The sequence below is a fragment of the Hyla sarda genome, chromosome 3, assembly GCF_029499605.1.
Source record: "Hyla sarda isolate aHylSar1 chromosome 3, aHylSar1.hap1, whole genome shotgun sequence".
Taxonomy (NCBI): Eukaryota; Metazoa; Chordata; class Amphibia; order Anura; family Hylidae; genus Hyla; species Hyla sarda.
Window position 1 is genome coordinate 260,906,203 of NC_079191.1, and position 24,460 is coordinate 260,930,662.

The following is a 24,460-nucleotide window of genomic DNA, read 5'->3' on the forward strand; positions in this document are numbered from 1 at the left end:
GGATATACTGGCTAATGTCTCAATTTTAACATCAGTTTGAGGGTTAGCCATATGTCACTGTTTACATCTAACACAGTAGTTCACCTAAATTTATGTTTTTAGACCTTTCAACTGGTGCAGGATGCCATTGTGGCACTTGTGGTCTGCTGCAGCCTCCCCCATTGTATGCATTTTATGCTGGGGATTGCTCTCAGCAACAGACCACAAGCGCAGGATCTACTCTCCCAGCACATATGCACAACTGCATTTCGGGTTGAGCACCTCCTGCTTTTTGACACCATGTTTTTTCTTTTTGTTGTCTAAGACTGTTTAGTTTGCAAGACACTTTTTTAAGATAGTAAATGGATTAAAACAGGAATTGTCCAGAGTAGGAGCAAATCCCCGCAGGGAACCTTTCCTACTCTGGAGAGTTCCTGAATTGGACAGAGGTGTCAGCAGAGAGCACTGTGGACAGACTGGAATGAACTTCACAACTTTCTCTGGAGCATACTGCAGCTGATAAGTACTGTAATAATTAAGATTTTAAATAGGAACAATTTATAAATCTGTTTAACTTTCTTGAACCAGTTGATTTGAAAATATTTGTTTTCCACCGGAGTACCCCTTTTTAAGATGTAACTACAGCTAATATAGTTACTAGACCTTCTTGATCATAATACTGAAAGGGTAATGATAAAGGCTGAAGACATAGTCACATCACTGTTGATGTGACTATGTATAACTGTTGGTGTTGGTGGCAAACTACAAAACTCTTAAAGGTAATATGTCAGCTGTATATGCTTCTAACCCCTTAAGGTCCAAGCGTTTTTCTGTTTTTGCACTTTCGTTTTTTCCTCCTTACTTCATTGTTCTGCAAAATTAAATATAAAAATGTTTTGTAATTTTGGGGGCTTCCATTTCTACGCAGTACATTTTTCGGTAAAAATTACACAATGGGCCTCATTTACTAAGACTGTCGGGTTTTTACTAGTGGGAAAAGTTGTTTCAGACTTGCAGGATTCCTCTCTATTTACTAATGGGAAAAGTCGGGAACATTTTCTGACCAGCTTTTTCTAGGTCGATATTTCCAGCCATTTACCCACAGGATTTTCTGTGAATTCCATAGTAAATCGGTTCGGTTGTCAAACCACACCCCTTTTGGCCGACCACGCCCCTTTTGCAACAGTTTGCCGGATTTTTCAGGCGCAGACTGTCGCACACTGGCGCAGACATGTCTCAGGCAAAATAACCAGACAAAGCCTGGTTAGTTTCAGCTTAGTAAATGAGGCCCAATATCTTTATTCTGTAGATCATAAGATTAAAATGAGATTTTGTGGTACTTCTGGAAAAAATCATAACTACATGCAGGAAAATGTATACATTTAAAATTTTCATTTTCTGACCCCTATAACTTTTTATTTTTCCGCATAAGGGGCGGTATAAGGGCTCATATTTTGCGCCGTGATCTGAAGTTTTTATCGGTACCATGTTTGTTTTGATCTGACTTTTTGATAGCTTTTTATTCATTTTTTATGGTAATAAAAAGTGACAAAAAAATATACTATTTTGGACTTTGTAATTTTTTTGCATGTACGCCATTGTCTAAGCTGCAGATACCATTGGATAGTGTTGAGCGGCATAGGCCATATTAGAATTCGCGAATATTCGCGAATATATGGACGAATATTCGTCATATTCGCTAATATTCGCATATTCGTAATATTCTCGTTTTATTTTCGCATATGCGAATATTCGCGCGTGCGAAAATTAACATATGCCGAAAATTTGCATATACAAAAATTTACATAAGCGAAAATTCGCACATGCGAAAATTAGCATATGCACATTTTCGCATATGCGAAGATTCGCGCACCAGTCTCACACAATAGTATTAGAGCCTTCTTACACCACATAAGCTGGAAGCAGAGAGGGATGATCACTGTGATGTGTACTGTAAAAAAAAACGAATATTCGTAATTACGAATATATAGCGCTATATTCGCGAATATTCGCGAATTCGCGAATATGCGATATTCCCGAATAAAATTCGAATTGCGAATATTCGCAAGCAACACTACCATTGGATAACTGTTCAAATAACTGGGTACATAAACAAGTACTTCCTTTCCTGGAACTGATGGTGTTTGCCACACTTATAAAATTGCTTATATACTTCTCAATGTCTAAGAGATAAAGCTGAGATGCTCAGATGGCACAGTTTGCCACACCCCCTTGTTCACGCTCACCTCCCAGCCCCTTTTTGATTAATGTGCAGGGCTCTATAAATCAAGGAATGTCTGGTATGTGAGCGTGAGCAAAGAGGTGTGATGCCTGGCTCAGGAATGAAATAAAAAAAAGCTTTTTAAAAGAGGACCTGTGGCCAACCAAAAATTTTATTACATTGTCAATATATAACTTAGGGTGCCCTGATGAAAACCAGCAGCACCTTAGACTCCACTCCCTGGTACGGTCCAAGTCATCTGCCACACAGCTCCATCGGATCCACATACTCTGGAGTTCCTGTCTTCAGAAATGTGGAAAACAATTATTTAAAATCAACTGGTGCCAGAAAGTTAAACATATTTATAAATTACTTCTATTTAAAAATCTTAATCCTCCCAGTACTTATCAGCTGCTGTATTGTCCAGAAGAAGTCTGACCACAGAGCTCTCTGCTGACACCTCTGTCTGTATCAGGAACTGTCCATAGCAGGAGAGGTTTACTGTGGGGATTTGCTCCTACTCTGGACAGTTCCTGAGACCAACAGAGGTGTCAGCAGAGAGCACGGTGGTCAGACAGAAAATAAATTAAAAAAGAAAAGAACTTCTCTGGAGCATACAGCAGCTGATAATTACTGGAAGGATTAAGATTTATAAATTGAAGTAATTTATAAATCAGTTTGACTTTCTGGCACCAGTTGATTTTAAAAGAATAGTTTTCCACTGGAGTACCCCTTTAATTGTATTATCATCTAATTTTTTGGAGTTGGCCACAGGTTCTATTTAAATTTGGCTGCATGAGCAGACACACCAATCACCTCCCGCAACCCCAAGGGAGGGGCACGCCTCCTTTCCCTGAGAGGATTTCTAACACTGTGAGCTAATAAAAATAGGTATTTTTATAATAAATATAGGCACTAGAGGTATAAAAATTAGATGTACATGGTCATAATTAGGTAAAAAGCTACTTTTTTTCGTGGGATCTGACCAGGTACTCTTTAAGTAGGTTTACATATTGTAACTGTAATACAATTGCTAAGATGAAGTCACACAATGACCGTCATTTCTAAATACCGTTTATAGATTTATAAAATGATGCATAAAACAGCTAAATAGTTAACCTATTGACTAGACGAAAGATCCACTAGAGGTAAACCTACTTCTAAATCACCACTGAATTTTCTTTTCATTATATTTCTGCACACAGAGTTGCCATTATCATGATTAATGGTATACTTAGTGCTAAATTAAGACAGAATTCTATGGGGAAATGTTTTGACATCTAGGATAAAGCCTAATGAAGTTCATTATCATCAACGTTATTTCAACAAATACCCAATAAATTAAAAATGAAAGGACACTTGAGAAAACTTATTATTTTTCTACACCAGTAAAATCTTGATAACAAGTTTGTAATGTGCAATAAAGAATGTTGTAATTTTAGGCTATGTGATGTCATTTATATTTAACCAGTAAGAACAGGACACATCAATAACATTAAGCAGACAACATCAACCAGAGTGATATGAAACTGGTTAGTGATCTGTCAGCTGTAAAGTAATCTGTAGTGTAGTAAACAAAGCTTATCCAGCCTAGTAAATATATTCATGAGTCGTGCTTGATGCAGAACATGATAGAAGATGCCGTAGTCAAACATATTTCTAATGACTGTTTATTTATACACCATGGGACCATTAGCCATACCACCAGCATCATTTATCTATGTCATGCCACAATACAACCCCTGACAAATTAGGGAATCGCAACACTTTTCTGCTATAATCACATATTATTTGTTGAGCGTCATTTGAGCCAAAAATGGCTAAACAAATAGACCAAAAACATATTAAAAAATTACTGAAAACACTGGGGGACATATTCAAAAACGACTGTAATTTGTGTAGCAGCAATATCAATCCCATTATTACACTGTAAATGCCAAAACAAGTGACAACTGTCTGGATGAAACTTGTCTGAAGACAAAGATATGAGGAAATTAGATATCAGTATTGATCAAGGTTTCTAAAGGGCTAGTGGCAGAAATTATCATGATGGCTATTGTCCACCATTAGTGGCGGGTCCCAGCTGCTATCTGCTACCTATGCTAGCAAAGAGCTGGTGGGAACTTTATTATGTAAAATGGACTCTCACCCTTTAAAAATACAATGTAACACATGAAATTTACAACACCATGCCCGCTTTTGAAAAACTGGCGCACTAAACTCATCTCATGTAAAACCCTTTGAATATTTAGTTCGAAACCTTTGGCGTCAAAGTTTTAAATACTAAACAGAATAATCCTGGCACCAGCTTCTTTGTTGCTTCATCAATTTTATTAGTAATGTAGCATATTACAGGTTTGCAAGACTCTTTATGGTGTATAGCCTTTCTCCATTGTATACAGACAACAGTGGAAAGCACACTTATATATGTAACTTCCTGAGTGTAGAAAAACCACAGCTGAATAACAATGATGATTGACAGTTCATCAATACATCAGGAGAAAAAGGTAAACACAACAGAAAAAGCACATGGCTATGAAAACAAAAACAAGTGTCTGTATATCATGCGCTCCCGCTAGTATTATGTTCCCGTAGGATCACGCATTTGAATCTAGAAAGGGTAAGAAACAGGTAAATATACAAATGAGGACAACATAAATATCCTAGAAAGAAGGATATTATAAAAGAATGATCACATAAGAAAATTTGTTAGCTCATAGGGGGAGATTTATGAAAACCTGCCCAGAGGAAAAGTTGCCCAGTTGCCCATAGAAACCAATCAGATCGCTTCTTTGACTTTTCAGAGGCCTTGTTAAAAATTAAAGAAGCGATCTGATTGGTTGCTATGGGCAACTTTTCTTCTGGACAGGTTTTGATAAATCTCCCCCATAGTCCCTATTAAGACCTTTAGGCTCGAGTGTATTTAATCTGACTTTAAATTTTATTTTCGCACCTGATTGTGTATTTGTGCCTATTTATTTGATCACCTATAGATTGGGCTGTTTCTCCAATATATAGTAATCCACAGGGACACTTTATACTGTAGACAACACTTTTGCTTTTGCAGGTGAAGAAGCCCATGATTGGGATGGCTTCACCAGTATGTGGGTGGTAGATGATATCCCCTTTGATTTATACAGGAAGGATACAGACAGAAACAACCTTTTGCTTTATTCCAGCTCGCAGACAACCATACCCCCCCCCCCCCCCGGCCATTAAACTAGCGATACTTTGCTCCCAGAATAAAAGGATATAACGTATTGTCAATGATCCCGATATGAGAAAACTGAAACTTGAGAAGCTAGTTTGCAAATTCATGAGAGAGGGTACCACCAAAGAAGTACTGATTGATGCTAAAAAAACAACCACAGATTAAATAATAAACAGAGTCCAAGGATCTCATTTGTCAGAACATATCACCCCTTCCAATATAAAATAGATAAAATAATCATGGAACATTGGACAATTTTCCCAAAAACTTACCCACAAATTGAAGCATTCAGAAGACCCCCTTTAATCTGCAAAAAAAGACCCCCAAACCTGCGGGATAGATTGGTCAAAGCGAATGTTGGCACAAACAAGAGAATTCCTAAACAGCTATTCCTAAAAAGTAAAAGAAATGGTACCTACCCAGGCTTGCAGTGCGCACAATGTAGCCACATCATGAAAGGGGATATCATCCACCACCCACATACTGGTGAAGCCATCCCAATCAGGGGCTTCATCACCTGTAAAAGCAAAAATGTTGTCTACAGTATAAAGTGTCTCTGTGGATTACTATATATTGGAGTAACAGCCAAATCTTTAAGTGATCGAATAAATAGGCACAAATCCACAAGCAGGTGCGAAAATACAATTTTTCCCATACCACTTTAAGAATCGGGGACATTCTATATCACAATTGAATTTTCAGGTGATAAAAAGTCAGATTACCCAGACGTGGTGGGGATATTATAAAGCTGTTAAGAGGATTTCTGAATACACAAATTAAATACACTCGAGCCTAAAGATCTTAATAGGGCCCATGAGCTAACAAATTTTCTGATGCGATCGTTCTTTTATAATATCCTTCTTTCTAGGATATTAGTGTTGTTCTTATTTGTATATTTACCTGTTTCTTATTCTTTCTAGATTCAAATGTGTGATCCTACTGGAACATAATACTAGCGGGAGCGCATGATATACAGATGTGTTTTTGTTTTCATAGCCATGTGCTTTTTCTATTGTGTCAATCATCATTGTTACTCAGCTGTGGTTTTTCTGCACCCAAGAAGTTACGTATATAAGTGTGCTTTCCATTGTTGTCTGTATACAATTGAGAAAGGCTATATGGTGAAACGCATCTTGCGTACCTGTAATATGCTATATTTATAATAAAATTGGTGAAGCAACAAAGAAGCTGGTGCCAGGATTATTCTGTCTATTATCCACACTACAACCACGAGCACAGCACCTGCACTTGAGTGCTGACCCTCTCTACATAAAAGTGTTAAATATGTCCCCCACTGTGTATGAACAGAAAAAATTTGTTTACTTAGCTATAGGATGACTTTCCAGCTTATTATTTTTCTTATTTTATTTTTTTTTACTTTGTAACAAACTCACAGATCACAGATATGATGTTTCTGAAAACATCTTATGCTAGTAGACATTAACCCCTTAAAAGAGGTACTCCAGTGGAAAACAATTTTTTTATTGTTACATAACTGGTGCCAGAAAGTTAAACATATTTGTAAATGACTTCTATTAAAAAATCTTATTTCTTCCAGTACTTATCAGCTGCTGTATACTACAGAGGAAGTTGAGTTTTTCTTTTCTATCTAACCACCGTTCTCTCTGCTGACACCTCTGTCCATGTTAGGAACTGCCCAGAGCAGGAGCAAATCCCCATAGCAAACCTCTTCTGCTCTGGAAAGTTCCTGACACAGACAGAGGTGTCAGCAGAGAGAACTGTGGTCAGTTAGAAAAGAACCATACAACTTCCTGTGGATCATACAGCAGCTGATAAGTACTGGAAGGATTAATATTTTTTAATAGAAGTAATTTACAAATCAGTTTAACTTTTTGGCACCATAAATGTATGTCCTAGTGCAGTGGTACTTACCTGCACCCAGATGTACATTTACATCCTGTTCATGATAGGTGAAGGCGGACAACAGTGATTGCACTGTTTCCAGCCATTAACCCTTCAAATGCTGTCATCAATACTGATTACCATTTTTGCTGCATTATTGGGGCTGGGATAACACATCGGACCACAGGCGGTGGTTCAATGAGTCATAATGGCCACCGTTAGGCTATCTTCAGCTCTACCATAGAGCTATATGGAGGGGGTGTGGTGGCTCCTGCTTCAGTTAGGGAGAGCCAGGGCTCCATACAGGAGATCGTGGGGGGCCCCAGTGCTCGTACCCCTGCTATAAAAAACTTATCCCCTATCCAAGGGATAGGGGATACAATTTTCTCCACAAGACTACTCTTATAAGTATATTTCCGAATATAGTAATTTAGGTAGTTTTAGAAAAAAATACACTATAGGAGGCATTAATTGTTGAAAGTGACCTAACTCCCAAACCCTAGAATTAATATAGCTCTGTATGGAAGAAAATATTTGCATTTGATTTACTATATAATGTGGCTACTGTTTCTGGTTGGAGTGTTCCAGAATTCAATAATCTAGTTTAATATTGTCCTTTTTGACCTTTTAACCTTGTTACATACCAAGAATATTTACACTTTTTTCAGTAGATGATCATCTTCCAAATGTTTTCTATCTTCTGGGATATGTCAGCAGTATCTACAGACTGTTAATGGCACGCAAAGACAGTCACGCTGGGGTATACAAGGAGGCTTTAAACACATTTGCCAGCCCAAAAATACTACACTGCTCAAAAAAATTAATGGAATACTAAGATAACACATCCTAGAGCTTAATGAATGAACTACTACTACTAGTATGAAACACTTTCATCTTTACATAGTTGAATGTGCTGAGAACAAAATCACACAAAAATTATCAATGGATATCAAATTTATCAACCCATGGATGTTTGGATTTGGAGTCACACTCAAAATCAAAGTGGAAAACCACACTTCGGCCTGAGCCAACTTTGAAGTAATGTCCTGAAAAGAAGTCAAAATGAGGCTCAGTAGTGTGTGTGGCCTCCAGGTGCCCATATGACCTCAGTACAACACCTGAGCATTCTCCTGATGAGGTCACAGATGGTCTCATGAGGGATGTCCTCCCAGACCTGGACTAACGCATCCGCCAACTCCTGGACAATCTGTGGTGCAATGTGGTGGATGGAGCGAGACATGATGTCCCAGATGTGCTCAATCTGATTCAGGTTCGGGGAACAGGCGTGCCAGTCCATAGCATCAGTGCCTTCCTCTTGCAGGAACTTCTGACACACTCCAGCCACATGAGTTCTAGCATTGTCTTGCATTAGGAGGAATCCAGGGCCAACCACACCAGCGTATGGTCTCACAAGGGGTCTGAGGATCTAATCCTGGTACCTAATGGCAGGCAGGCTACCTCTGGCAAGCACAAGGAGGGCTGTTCGGCCCCAAAAAGAAATGCCACCCCACACCATTACTGACCCACCACCAAATCAGTCATGCTGGAGGATATTGCAGGCAGCAGAACGTTTTCCACTGCGTCTCCAGACACTGTCACTTCTGTCACATTTGTTCAGTGTGAGCCTGCTTTCATCTGTGAAGAGCAGAGGGCGCAATTATACTTGCCAATAATTTTCACCTGTTGTCTGTTCCATTTGCACAACAGCATTTGAAATTGATTGTCAATCAGTGTTGCTTCCTGAGTGGACAGTGTCATTTCACAGAAGTGTAATTGACTTGGAGTTACATTGTGTTGTTTTAAGTGTTCCCTTTTTTTTTTTTTTTTTGCTGTCAGGGGTCTTTTGCTATTGCTATCACTCAGAAAGAATAATTTATTTTCTCATAAGATTCAGAACAATGACAACTATAGAGAATGATCCAGGTGTACCTGTAGATCATACACCACAGAACAGCAAGTAATGCCAATCAGCTGCTTCTAATGCCAGCAGGATTACTGCTTTATAACGCTTTGGTGCAGCCTCATCTGGAATATGCTGTTCTGGGTATCAATTCATAGAAAGGAGGCTCTGGAACTGGAAGCGGTAGAAAGAAATGCAAGTAAACTAATAAGAGGCATGTAGGAAAAAATGTTAAGAATTACATTTATTTAGTCTTCTCGAGTCATTCAAAGGAGTACATGCTTTATTTACAATTCACTTACATTATTTATAAATAGAAATAGCCCCTGCAAAAATATGATCAAAAGTTTACCCCCCCCCCCCCCAAAAAAAAAAAAAAAAATAAAGTAAGTCAAGTGAAAAAGTAAAGTAAAAAGAATAAGGTGTTAAGCCTTCTTTACCATAAGGACTGTGAATCTGTGGAAGAGTGTTAGGAACTAGTCACAGCAGGAAGAAGCATAGATGATTTTTTTCACAACACAATTACATTAAAACATAAGTAGGCATATAAGGAAGAATCCATCACGGTCTGCGACTCTCGAAGATCGACAAAATGTCAAAAATGTTTACTCAAACCTCCTGATTTGCACAAAAATGTGCATAATTTTCCAGATATGTGTGTGGTTGCACATTGAGCCTTAAATGCACCTTTTGATAAATTATTTTGTGAGATTTCACTGGCAGGGGTTTAATTAAGATCAGCCAATAAAATGCAATTTTTTGTAAATTCTCCAATAGAATACTTATCCCCCTGTCCCTCCACGCCTTTGGTTAAACTTTTTTAAACATGTGTCTTTTGGAATAAATATGTAACTATATAGCTGGTTTGACACACTGTAGGGAAGGGCTAATATAACACAGAGTATGGGCAAATGTTGCTATGCCTAATACTGATACTGTAGCTCTGTCCTATTTACCTATCTTTCTGAGTTTCTGCAGTACTAATAACGAACAATTTGCCAAATCTTTTTCTGACCTTGGTGGTTCTCTGAAATGAGTCTTCTTGAAGATTGCTCTTATGTCCTATCTGGGAAAACCAAGAGGGCAGTGTAGTACAAAACCCAGCGTCAGGACAGGCAAGGGTCAAACCTAGATAGTAGCAAAGTACAAAGTCATCAGGCAGAAGAAAATTCCCATATCAGACAGAAGGTCAGGTCACAGGAAGTCAAACAGGATAGGACCACAGAGAAAAGGAAAAAACACAGGAACTAGTGACAGTAAAAAAAACAAAAATCATGGACATAGGATGAGATGCAGATCAGTTCAAATCTTTTGCCGCAAGGAGGTGTGAGCGCCGCTGCCACAGCTTATTGGCCTGGAGATTCACCTTCTGATAGGCTGGCCAGCACTTCACTCATTGATGAAATGATACTGTGCCATACAGGGCTTTTGTCAAGATGATGAGGGAAGCTAATGGGCATGCCAAAAAGAGGACGGAAGTTATGCTGGAGCTGTGCATGTATGTAACATCTTATGAGCTTACAGTTTTATCCAGTGCTGTGTCCTTTCCTATTCTGCATAAACAAAGCTGGGAAGTGTTGTTTTGGTTTCCTGAAGAGGTTTTCCTCAGTTGTAATACCACACACAGCTTTTGGATACATGGTGCTGTTTTTGAACGGAAGCAGTCATGTTGTTTTTAAATCATTGCTGTTTTCAATGCCCATACCACTGAAAATGAATGTAAATCTTACCCTATGTAGCTGCTTTCCTGTGCATCACGAACAGTGAGGCATAAAATTAAAGTATAACTTACCAGTTGTACAAAGAAAAAGTACAATATTCTTCTCATTATTATAAGATGTGAGCTTCTCAACCTTATACGAAGCCTGAAGAATAATCGCCTCTTTGGGGTGATATTAGTATGCAGTGCTGATTCTAAATACCTTTAAAATGTAATACTGGCTGTCTTATCACTGAGGTGAAAATATCAGGAATTCCAGATCAAAAATAGAAGATGGTTTAGCATACATTTTGTTTTTTAAATGAACTGGCATAAATCACTGGATTCCTGCTATTGTTTCTATGTGCAACACAGCCTATGTACCTCCAGAATTACTTATCAGATTACACTAGAAATAAGAATATTATATATCAGATTTCAAAATGACCTTCCTTTTTTACCTATCTTTTTTATTATTATTATTAATATTATTATAATTCTTATTATATATATATATATATATCTGTATTAAACATGGCTATTTCTGGCCTACAGAGAGCCTGAATAGGGGGCGTAGAACACTTTACCTTGCTGTAACACGCATAGGGAGTGTGCTGCGTTAGTGAAATAATACTGTTATTCAGTATGACATGCAGATTAGAAGCGTCACTATTAGAATCACTGTTGCAGAGCCGCACAATGACAGAGCCTGGAGGTGGCATCAGTATGAGTAGACCATATAGTGTCTGAATAACACAGCCTGGAGTTGGCAGAAGCATGAGGAGGACATATAGTGGCTGAATGACACAGCCTGGAGTTGGCGGCAGCAAAAGCAAACCATATAGTGGCTGAATGACACAGGCTAAAGTTGGCAGAAGCATGAGGAGACCATATAGTGGCTGAATGACCCAGCCTGGAGGTGGCAACAGTCTGAAGAAACCATAGGGCCTCACAATTGAAAAGATTAAAGATATTTTTTAACATTTAAATTGAAGATTTCAAATAAATGAACCTAAAAAGTTTTATTTAATGTGCTAGCAGCATGAGGAGACCACATGGCAGTACAGTGACACAGCCTGGAGGTGACTTAAGCATGAGGAGACCATATAGTGACTGACACAGCCTGTAGGTGGCTGAAGCATGAGGAGACCATAAAGTGGCTGACTTACACAGCCTGGAGTTGACAGAGCAAGAGCAGAACATATAGTGGCTGAATGACACAGCCTGGAGTTGGCGGCAGCATGAGGAGACGATGTAGTAGCTGAATGCTACAGCCTGGAGTTGGCGGCAGCAAGAGCAGACCATATAGTGGCTGAATGACACAGCCTGGAGTTGGTGGAAGCAAGAGCAGATCATATAGTTGCAGAATGAGACAGCCTGGAGGTGGCAGCAGCATGAGGAGAACATATGGTGCCAGTATGAGACAGCCTGGAGGTGGCATCAAGAGTCCTGAATATGACCCGGTGACATAGTGGGGCGGTAGACGGGAATATCCAGTGACGAAGGTAGGTGAAAAAAGGAGAACTTGGCATCAGATGTGTGGCCTTAGGCAGGTGGCAGGATCAGAATAGTAGCTGAGGCAGGTAGGCAGAGGAAAACTGTCTCTTTTGTAAAAGTGTTAGTGTGCACAAGTAAGTATTGAGGATATGCATTACATAAAACTTAACTTTTAATAATATTCTTAGGATAAAATATATGAACCCAAATTTTTTTTTTTTAATCAAACAAAAGAAAATGCGTGCAAAAAACACCATGTGCCACCTACATCACCAAGTATTAAGAGGTGGAAGGGAACAATGTATGATTCATTGTAACCGGTGGTGGTAAAAACTTCACTGTAAGGCCCTACTCTCGCGTATTATTAATTCCCTTCTTGGCAAGTGTTACTCGCCCTAAAAAGGGTGGCCCAACACAGGAAACGCTCCCTATTTTCACCTAAAACCCCTGTGACATGGCAGTGTTTGTAGGTAGAAATAGGGAGAGGTCCTGTGTGGGGCCACCCTTTTTAGGGCAAGTAACACTTGTCAAAAAGGGAATTAATAATGCGAGAGTGGGGCCTTACAGGGGAAGTTTTTACCCCCACCAGTTACAATGGACAAAACGTTGTTCCCTTCCACCTTTTAGAGATCCTTGCATCACATCAATACTTGGTGGTGTAGGTGGCCCCTGGTGTTTTTTGCACACCTTTCCTTTTGTTTGATTTAAAAAAAATGTTGGATACATGTATTTTATACTAAGAAAAGTAAAATTTTAGCTAATGCATATCCTCAATACTTACTTGTGGTCTGATGGGGAGGAATGTCTGTAACTGGGGAGCAGCACCTTAAATATGTTAAGCCCTATCCATATTTGTGAAGTGTTGGTGTTGCACCATGGTCAATCTACCCTGATGCATCAGGCATTTGTGGGTGGAAATCTTGGCTTATCCATGTCTGATTCATCTTCACAAAGGTCAGTCTCTCCACATTTTTCGTGGACAGACGAGTTCTTCTTGGGGTTACTATGGCCCCCGCCAAGCTAAACACCCACACTGATGGCACACTGCTGGCCGGGCAGGACAGCTTTTCCAGGGCAAACTCTGGTAGTTGCGGCCACAAATCAAGTTTGGCTGCCCAGAAGTCCAGCGGCTCTTCAAGGTGTGTAGGCATGGTCATGTCAAGGTATGCCACCACCTGCTGTTTCAGGTCCAGCTCCAGGTCTACCTGCTGCTGATGAGTTGCTTCACTATGCGGGTGAAGAAAGCTATTCATCAGCGACTGTAGACTCAGGCTGCTGCTTACGGAGCTGGTACTGCTCCTGCCACACCACCTCTCCCCAGCAGCCATGGCAGTGGAGGGTGAGCGCAGAGTGCCCCCTGAGTCAGACCTGCGAGAGTATGGACGATGGTGCAGATAGACATTGGCCAACTGACTACATAGGATGTCTCTGTAGCAGGTCAGTTTGTCCTCCCTCGGAGGGACTCCCTGCCTCCATCTCCACTGCATACTGCCATGATGTTACTGGGTGCTCTTTCTCACCTGTCTCATAACCTTCTAGCTCCTCTGGGATTGCTGGCGATATGACTGACTCGAAGTAGGAGGAGCCGGAGCATCTGTAGGGACAGAAGATGGGTATGACACACAGCTCCCTTCGGCTGAGATGGTGGAGCCTTGGCTGGCTGAAACAGGGAGCGACGTGCCACTGGGTAATGCAGCAGGCTAGTCCACCACATCGGAGGCACGGTTCTCCCAGGCCGTTTTATGGTGATGCTGCATATGTTGACGCAGGGCCGTGGTGCCATCATTGGGACCCTGGCCACGCTTCATCTTCTGCCATCTTGCATGTGGCCAGGTTAACATCCTCTGGATGCTAGGTGAAAAACTGCCACACCACTGAGTAGCTGATTTTCCGAGCAACAGTCCGCACTGATTGACTGCTACTACCTCCAACTCCAGGAACCTCTTTTGCACTACCTCCCGGGAAGGTAGGCTGCCATAAAGCAGGAGGTCTACCCCAGGCAGGTTTGGCTCCAGACTTTCCACTTCTGACACCATGCTGACTGCCAACCATGCTACCACCTTGCTGGCTCAGCTGCTTCTTCACGGGCAACCTGCAACTCTCTTCTCCCTATGATGATGAGGATGATGATGAAGCCCCTTCTTCACCTGGCTCTCAAGTGCGATCGGCTTCATCATCATCGAGTTGTGTCTGCCCATCACTGATATCCTCCTCAGGTTCCTCAACAGTGTCTGCTTCAAGGGGCCTGAACGCACGCAACCCCACCTCCCATGCCTCTCTCCTCATCAATACTTGCCCGCCTAGTGGAGGAAGCGGCGGATTTCTCCTCCACTTCTTGGCTGGGCAGTAGCTGCTGACTGTCCTCTAGATCTTCCTCACTAAATAGTGGAGCTGAACCCACAGCATAAGATACTTCTGCCCCTGGAGGCTGGACCGCACTAAATGGAGTTTAATGAAGCGATTTGCGCGATCGAATCGTGGCAATATTCACATTTGTTGCAAATCTAATTTTTCCTGAAATTTGTAACGAATTTGGATTTGTCAGATTCAATTCTCTCATCTCCAGAACATAAGATTCGTCAGATTCCCTAGAACATACAAATATTTTTTACTATAGTAGAAGAAGCAGACTTCATTACTTTACATGGCCCATTCCTAACTACAACTTAAAGGGGTACTATCGTGGAAAACTTTTTTTTTTTTTAAATCAACTGTTGCCAGAAAGTTAATGATTTTATTTTTAGAACACAGAGCTCTCTGCTGACATCATGACTACAGTGCTCTCTGCTGACATCTTTGTCCATTTTAGGAACTGTCCAGAACTATGGGGATTTTCTCCTACTCTGGACAGTTCTTAAAATGGACAGAGATGCCAGCAGAGAGCACTGTGGTCATGATGTCAGCAGAGAGCTCTGTGTTCCAAAAAGAAAACCATTTCCTCTGTAGTATTCAGAAGCTAATAAGTACTGGAAGGATTAAGATTTTTTTATAGAAGTAATTTACAAATCTGTTTAACTTTCTGGCACCAGTTGATTAAAAAAAAAATTAAAAAAATTAAAAAAAAACACAGGACCACAGAATACAGATGTTTTTTTTTTTCATGAATATAAAACATCTTAGGAGAGTTATGGGCACAGCATTCAAACACTATTGCCAACAGCTACAATATACTGAGAAGGTTTTATGAGGACCTGACAGGATCCCTTTAATGTTTTAGTTTTTCATGGTAATAAATACTTTAGTTCCTAAGTCTTTTTCAATCCCTGTGTCCGTACCCTGGCATCATTTTTGTACATTCTTTCTATCTTACCAATTTCTTTTTTAAGGTCCCCAGAACTGAACACATTGGCCCAGATTTATCAAAAATGACAAACTACCCATAACATTCAATCACACCTCAGCTTTTGTTTCTCAAATTTTTCTGTAAAAATGAAAGCTGAGATGTGATTGGTTATTTGCAAATCAAGCAGTTTTTTTTTCTGACAGATTGATAAATCTAGATCTGTATTCCAAAAGCAGCCCGACTAATGCTTTGATTTGAAAAAGTGACAACAAAAAGTTTTGCCATACAGATTGTTACCCTTGAATTAATTACTAAAAAAAACAATGGTAAAGTTGTGTCAGCATGTTCAATGTAACAGTGACATTTAAACCATTGGTTCTTGAGAAGATAATTCAAAGGGAGAGTCTAGAATGTAGTATGGAAACATCTTGATGAGTCTGTCTACCTCACTCTATCCTATCTTGTTAAAAAACGTTATCCAACAAATAAAAAGTGTAGCTTAAAGTAACCCAATATCAACCCTTCCCCCAATCAGTTTTGCCATCAGTTTTTGAGAAGATAATTCAAAGGGTACAACCAGTCTGATAGATGTGGTCTAGAAAAAATTGAGAATATTTTGCTTACCTTTCTTTATCCTAAGTCGTTAACCCCTTAACGACGCAGGACGTATATTTACGTCCTGCGCCGGCTCCCGTGATATGAAGCGGGGTCGCGCTGCGATCCTGCATCATATCGTGTCGGTCCCGGCGCTCATCAATGGCCGGGACCCGCGGCTAATACCACACATCGCCGATCGCGATGATGTGCGGTATTAACCCTTTAGAAGCGGCGGTCAAAGCTGACCGCCGCTTCTAAAGTGAAACTGAAAGTATCCCGGCTGCTCAGTCGGGCTGTTCGGGACCGCCGCGTTGAAATCGCGGCGTCCCGAACAGCTGACCGGACACCGGGAGGGCCCTTACCTGCCTCCTCGGTGTCCGATCGACGAATGACTGCTCCGTGCCTGAGATCCAGGCAGGAGCAGTCAAGTGCCGATAATGCTGATCACAGGCGTGTTAATACATCAGCATAGGATAAAAAAAAAGTGTTAATAAAGGTCATTTAGCCCCTTCCCTAATAAAAGTTTGAATCACCCCCCTTTTCCCATAAAAAAATAAAACAGTGTAAAAAAATAAAAATAAATAAACATATGTGGTATCGCCGCGTGCGTAAATGTCCGAACTATAAAAATATATCATTAATTAAACCGCACGGTCAATGGCGCGCGCGCAAAAAAATTCCAAAGTCCAAAAAAGCGTATTTTGGTCACTTTTTATACCATTAAAAAAATGAATAAAAAGTGATCAAAAAGTCCGATCAAAACAAAAATCATACCGATAAAAAGTTCAGAGCACGGCGCAAAAAATTAGTCCTCATACCGCCCTGTACGTGGAAAAATAATAAAGTTATAGGGGTCAGAAGATGACATTTTTAAACGTATAAATTTTCCTGCATGTAGTTATGATTTTTTCCAGAAGTGCGACAAAATCAAACCTATATAAGTAGGGATTCATTTTAACCGTATGGACCTACAGAATAATGATTCGGTGTAATTTTTACCGAAATATGCACTGCGTAGAAACGGAAGCCCCCAAAAGTTACAAAATGGCGGTTTTTTTCGATTTTGTCGCACAATGATTTTTTTTCCGTTTCGCCGTGCATTTTTGGGTTAAATGACTAATGTCACTGCAAAGTAGAATTGGCGACGCAAAAAATAAGCCATAATATGGATTTTTAGGTGGAAAATTGAAAGGGTTATGCTTTTTAAAAGGTAAGGAGGAAAAAACGAAAGTGCAAAAACGGAAAAACCCTGAGTCCTTAAGGGGTTAATGCATCTTATTCCATAAATAAAAAGTGTATTTTTAATGTAACCCAATATCATTCTTTCATCCCTTCCTATAAGGATGACCATTTAACAACATTAATTTCAGGCAGTCACTGAAGATTCTTAACTATTCTGTTATACTACTGGGGAAAAATCTTAGACCAGGTGCCAATAGATAATAAAAGAGAACCTTCCACCTTCTTAACCCCTTAAGGACTCAGGGTTTTTCCGTTTTTGCACTTTCGTTTTTTCCTCCTTACCTTTTAAAAATCATAACCCTTTCAATTTTCCACCTAAAAATCCATATTATGGCTTATTTTTTGCGTCGCCAATTCTACTTTGCAGTGACATTAGTCATTTTACCCAAAAATGCACGGCAAAACGGAAAAAAAAATCATTGTGCGACCAAATCGAAAAAAAAAAACCATTTTGTAACTTTTGGGGGCTTCCGTTTCTACGCAGTGCATATTTCGGTAAAAATTACACCTTATCATTATTCTGTAGGTCCATACGGTTAAAATGATACCCTACTTATATAGGTTTGATTTTGTCTCACTTCTGGAAAAAATCATAACTACATGCAGGAAAATTTTTACGTTTAAAAATGTCATCTTCTGACCCTTATAACTTTTTTATTTTTCCACGTACGGGGCGGTATGAGGACTCATTTTTTGCGCCGTGATCTGAAGTTTTGTATTGGTATGATTTTTGTTTTGATATGACTTTTTGATCACTTTTTATTCATTTTTTAATGTTATAAAAAGTTACCAAAATACGCTTTTTTGGACTTTGGAATTTTTTTGCGCGTACGCCATTGACCGTACGGCTTAATTAATTATATATTTTTATAGTTTGGACATTTACACACGCGGCGATATCACATATGTTTATTTTTATTTTTTTTTACACTGTTTTATTTTTTTTATGGGAAAAGGGGGGTGATTCAAACTTTTATTAGGGAAGGGGTTAAATGACCTTTATTAACACTTTTTTTTTTACTTTTTTTTTGCAGTGTTATAGGTCCCATAGGGACCTATAACACTGCACACACTGATCGCTCATCCTGATCACAGGCGTGTATTAACACGCCTGTGATCAGCATTATCGGCGCTTGACTGCTCCTGCCTGGATCTCAGGCACGGAGCAGTCATTCGTCGATCGGACACCGAGGAGGCAGGTAAGACCCCTCCCGGTGTCCGATCAGCTGTTCGGGACACCGCGATTTCACCGCGGCGGTCCCCAACAGCCCGACTGAGCAGCCGGGATACTTTCAGTTTCACTTTAGAAGCGGCGGTCAGCTTTGACCGCTGCTTCTAAAGGGTTAATACCGCACATCGCCGCGATCGGCGATGTGTGGTATTAGCCGCGGGTCCCGGCCGTTGATTAGCGCCGGGACCCACGCGATATGATGCGGGATCGCGGCGCTATCCCGTTTCATATCGCGGGAGCCAGCGCAGGATGTAAATATACGTCCTGCGTCGTTAAGGGGTTAATATATATATATATATATATATATATATATATATATATATATATATATTTATTATTTTTCCATAATTTTTTCAGTGTATCAAACATGACAAATTAAACAACATTGCAAATAGCCTTAAAGGGTTTATCCAGGAAAATACTTTTTTTTATATCAACTGGCTCCAGAAAGTTAAACAAATTAGCAAATTACTTACATTAAGAAATCTTAATCCTTTCAGTATTTATGAGCTTCTGAAGTTAAGGTTGTTCTTTTCTGTCTAAGTGCTCTCTGATGACACATGTCTCGGGAACCGCCCAGTTTAGAAGCAGATCCCCATAGCAAACCTCTTCTAAACTGGGCGTTTCCCGAGACACGTGTCATCAGAGAGCACTTTCTGGAGCCAGTTGATATATATAAATATATATATATATATATATATATATATATATATATAAAAACGTTTTTTCCTGGATAACCCCTTTAAGTTAAAATATCTTAACTTTGTATTAGTAGTTCCTATGCAAAGTATGTATCTCTAATTTTAGACTACAAACACATTGAACATTATGTAATCTTATTTTACCATCAGCTATTTTTCGTCTTTCTAATGCACACTTAGTAGGTTATAAATCAATTAGGGACAAGTGGATGGCAATAAGATGAGACTATGCTGGGTTTACTTTCTGGTCTGATACCATTGAGATATATTGGTCTCTAGAAGCCGAACATATGGAATAATAGGAGATTTCTAATAAGATAATTTGTTTCTCTCTGTATTAAGCTACTCACATTACTTCCTCTGTAGGACATCTGCTATCAATGTACTGTGGATAAATGAAGGTTTTTCATGCAGATTAAGCTATATAAAATTTGATTGTGATTTCAGGGACACACAGATAAAGTGTGGTTTTACTGTTGAATGATTCAGTACACTGACACAGCCATGCGGTTAGGCAGTGCATCCCTAGCAACCAATCTATATCAACTGTTTTGCTCAGTGAAATGAATTGGCACTCTGTGGAGAGCTTAGGTAGGTTGATATCCAGACAACAGTCATGCTGTGTATTTCCCTATCTCAGCCTGTGCTACTAAGAAAATGTTATAAACCATATTTAAAATTTCCCTGTCATTTGCAAATACTTTTGATATGTCACAGAGATATATCAAAAGTTATAATTGGCAGTCAAAACAAAAAAGTAGAATCCCGGATATCCAGCACCATCCACCAGAGGAGAAGTTGATTCATGATCTGTAACCATCATCTGTAACCAACTAAAAACATGTAATTAATAACAAAATCATATACATGTATAGATAAAAAACCTATAGTGATATACTCTAGCACATAGAAGCAAATAATATAACTAGTATAAAGGATTAATGCACTGAGCTTGCAGGAGAAAATGATAATGATAGATCTCGCAGAGTAGTGCTAATGATGAACGGAACACAGAGCTGCGCTCTCGAGAACTGCTAAAACAAAGGATAGAAAAAAAAGGCTACGTCTCGCTGTAGGGGGATAATAGTGATGAGCTACAGGGAAGTATGGATCACAAAGCTGAGCTTGTGACTGCTGCTATAACCATGGGGATAATGTAAATTAAATTTATTATACTAATGATCATAAACAATGGGAAATTTAGTGGAAATAAACATAAGTTACTCAGCAAAGCAAATAGACAGAGGGAAAAAGGATGATAAAATAATAATATATAAATATATAACTTAGAATGACAATGTTAGAAAGATCCAACATAATAAGCTGATTAATTGGGTGAAAAGGGGACGAACTGTGGTAATACCTTTTATAGAGAAGGATACCAAGTGTCAGAGCCCATAGGGTTAATCGGTTCTGATTTTTCTTTTGTTTGTATTGGTTGCTGGGCTACACCTAGTTGTCTGACTGTCAGCTGACCTTGGAGAGCACCTGTCTGGCTGCCTATATAAGCCTGCAGTGTGCTCTCATACCTCGCCTGCGAAAGAGGTTTCATCCTGTAGCTAGCGTATTAATCTCATACTCCATTTTCCTGGTATTTGTGACTTTCTGGCATGGCTTCCTGACTCTTCTCTTGTATATGCGACTTGGCACCTTTGACAACTCCTTGTATGGACTCAGCTAGTGGACTTTGATTAATTGTGTGTGTTTAGTATTTTTGCTGTTAGTTTGTGTGCTTCCTGACTGTATCCCGACCTGTGTCTGTTTTGTAGTTTTTGTAGACAGTGACTTTGATCACTTATTTAGGAAGGGACCATCACCATGGTTGTCTATCCGCTGTTTAGAGCGGATAGGCAAGTAGGCCGAGTCAGAGATAGTGGGTCAGATCAGGGCTGCACTCCTTCCCTGCCCAAACGTGACACTAAGATAGTATATATATGAGTATTGAAGTGACAGATGTATAATGGCAACAAGGCTATGTGCCCAAAGGGAGAAAGGAGTAATCACTACGGGGACATCTTCGCAGTACAATTATATTTATATATATATATATATATATATATATATATATATATATATATGGTGCAGCACTCCTCAGTGTGGCAAAAACGTGGATTTCTTGGCAACATTTCTTTCCTACCATAGGACTATTTTCAATCTTAGTGATACATATTGAGGAAGATCAATACCCAAATGTGTGATCAAACAATAAAGTGCTAAGTGACGATAAATAAATCAATTGTGCATATATCATAACAAAACTCATAATAAATTCGACCAAGTGTAATCATTTTTTAAATTTCAGTATGTGTCTCCCTGTGTTGGCATAATTATTTTTCTAATATTGTAAGCATTTTTCTCTCTGTGTAGAGTGCTTACACAGATGGCACTTGGCGTCCCTGCGCTTCATAGTAATCGATCATGTTACCTGTGTTGTGGTCACATGACCGGTGTCAGCTGATCGGAACTAGGTTTCTGTTCAGCAATGTGTGTACTAGCGCAACAAGCGGTGTTGTTGGATTACATTGTTCTGCTTGTGTTGGATGGACCATTGTGTTGGATGGACCATTGACGGGGCTCTGGCACCTAGCAAGGACTTTTTGATAAATAGTGCTGCAATATACTGTTTGGATGGATGTGGAGATATATATCTATATATCTATATCTATATATATATATATATATATATATATATATATATATATATAAATAATGGCAGTGTATAAAACCGTAGGCAGGCAATATGTTTGAAAATTATGAGCAATAATATTTTAAAAATTATATATATAAAATTATGAAAAACATACGTAAATCGAATAAACAAATGCTATGATCAGTCAGGATGTGGGTTTTCAGAACTTATCTAATTATTAGAAATAGCCAGAGGAACAGTAGGGTGTGTGCTTTTCTCCCTGACCCGCTTCCATCTAAATCTTACTGCAGGAGACAGGCTCCATTGTAGGGAGAATCTCATTGCATCTTATTTGTTGTTTCTTATTTAGAGTGTACCTGTCATTAACAAAAACTTTTTATATAATGTAAATAATACCATTGTATGTATATTTGTAATATACATTGATTAAAACGTGTATATTTTAGTCCCTACAGCTATATTCTGTGTGTCTCTGTGAGAATTCCAAATAAAAGAAGTGTGGGTGTAGGGCTCTGTACACTGAGGACAAGCAGGGCTCTGTACACTGAGGACAAGCAGGGCTCTGTACACTGAGGACAAGCAGGGTTCTGTACACTGAGGACAAGCAGGGCTCTGTACACTGAGGACAAGCAGGGCTCTGTACAGTGAGGACAAGCAGGGTTCTGTACACTGAGGACAAGCAGGGCTCTGTACACTGAGGACAAGCAGGGCTCTGTACACTGAGGACAAGCAGGGCTCTGTACACTGAGGACAAGCAGGGCTCTGTGCACTGAGGCTCTGTGACATGTTCCCAGGTCACAGATCAAGATGATTAACAAGCCAGGAGCCTGCACACAGCCCAACTTGTCCCGCCCTCACTACCTGTATTTGGACTCCTCAGGCTGAGTTTCCACTTGTTTTTTTTTCTGCCAGTTTTTGGAAAACTGTGACTGCAGTTTTTGAGCCAAAGTCAGAAGTGGATCCATAAGAGATAAATATAAATCCTTCCTTTATATGTCCTATTCCTTTTGAAAACACTTCTGGCTTTGGCTCAAAAACTGCAGTGGCAGTATTACAAAAACTGCCAGAAAAAGAACAAGTGGAAACTTAGCCTCATAGAGACACACAGGCAATAGTTGCAGGGACAGCATTTTTTCACCCCCCCAAAAAAAAAAAAAAAAAAATAAATAAATTGTTTATATATATATATATATATATATATATATATATATATATATATATATATTAAATTTGAGTAGCCGTATTAGTCCAGTGATGCAGATGCAATTTGCATCTCTCTCTCTCTCTCTCTCTCTCTCTATATATATATATATATATATATATATATATATATATATATATATATATATATTTTTTTTTTTTAATTATTATTATTTTATTACATATAATGGTATTATGTACAAAATATCAAAAGTTTTCATTAACAACAGGTACACTTTAACCCCTTAAGGACCAGGCCATTTTACACCTTAAGGACCGGAGCGTTTTTTGCAATTCTGACCACTGTCACTTTAAACATTAATAACTCTGGAATGCTTTTAGTTATCATTCTGATTCCGAGGTCTTCATATTAGAAATACCCCATAAAAGACCCCATTATAAAAACTACACCCCCCAAAGTATTCAAAATGACATTCAGTAAGTGTATTAACCCTTTAGGTGTTTCACAGGAATAGCAGCAAAGTGAAGGAGAAAATTCTAAATCTTCATTTTTTACACTCGCATGTTCTTGTAGACCCAATTTTTGAATTTTTGCAAGGGGTAAAAAGGAGAAAATTTTTACTTGTAATTGAAACCCAATTTCTCTCGAGTAAGGACATACCTCATATGTCTATGCTAATTGTTCAGTGGGTGCAGTAGAGGGCTCAGAAGGGAAGGAGCGACAAATGGTTTTTGGGGGGCATGTCACCTTTAGGAAGCCCCTATGGTGCCAGGACAGCAAAAAAAAAAAAAACACATGGCATACCATTTTGGAAACTAGACCCCTCAGGGAACGTAACAAGGGGTAAAGTGAACCTTAATACCCCACAGGTGATTCACGACTTTTGCATATGTAAAAAAATATATATATTTCTTACCTAAAATGCTTGGTTTCCCAAAAATTTTACATTTTTAAAAAGGGTAATAGCAGAAAATACCCCCCAAAATTTGAAGCCCAATTTCTCCCGATTCAGAAAACACCCCATATGGGGATGAAAAGTGCTCTGCTGGCGCACTACAGGTCTCAGAAGAGAAGGAGTCACATTTGGCTTTTTGAAAGCAAATTTTGCTCTGGGGGCATGCCGCATTTAGCAAGCCCCTATGGTGCCAGAACAGCAAAAAAAAAAACACATGGCATACCATTTTGGAAACTAGAACCCTCGGGGAATGTAACAAGGGGTAATGT

The 24,460-nt window shown here is 39.3% G+C and overlaps 1 protein-coding gene across 2 annotated transcripts in view; it reads left to right on the top strand.

Moving 5' to 3' along the window:
- LAMA2 (laminin subunit alpha 2) overlaps positions 1-24,460 on the top strand; it is a 943,701-nt gene that overhangs the window by 411,781 nt on the left and 507,460 nt on the right. The gene's annotated exons all lie outside the window — the stretch shown is intronic.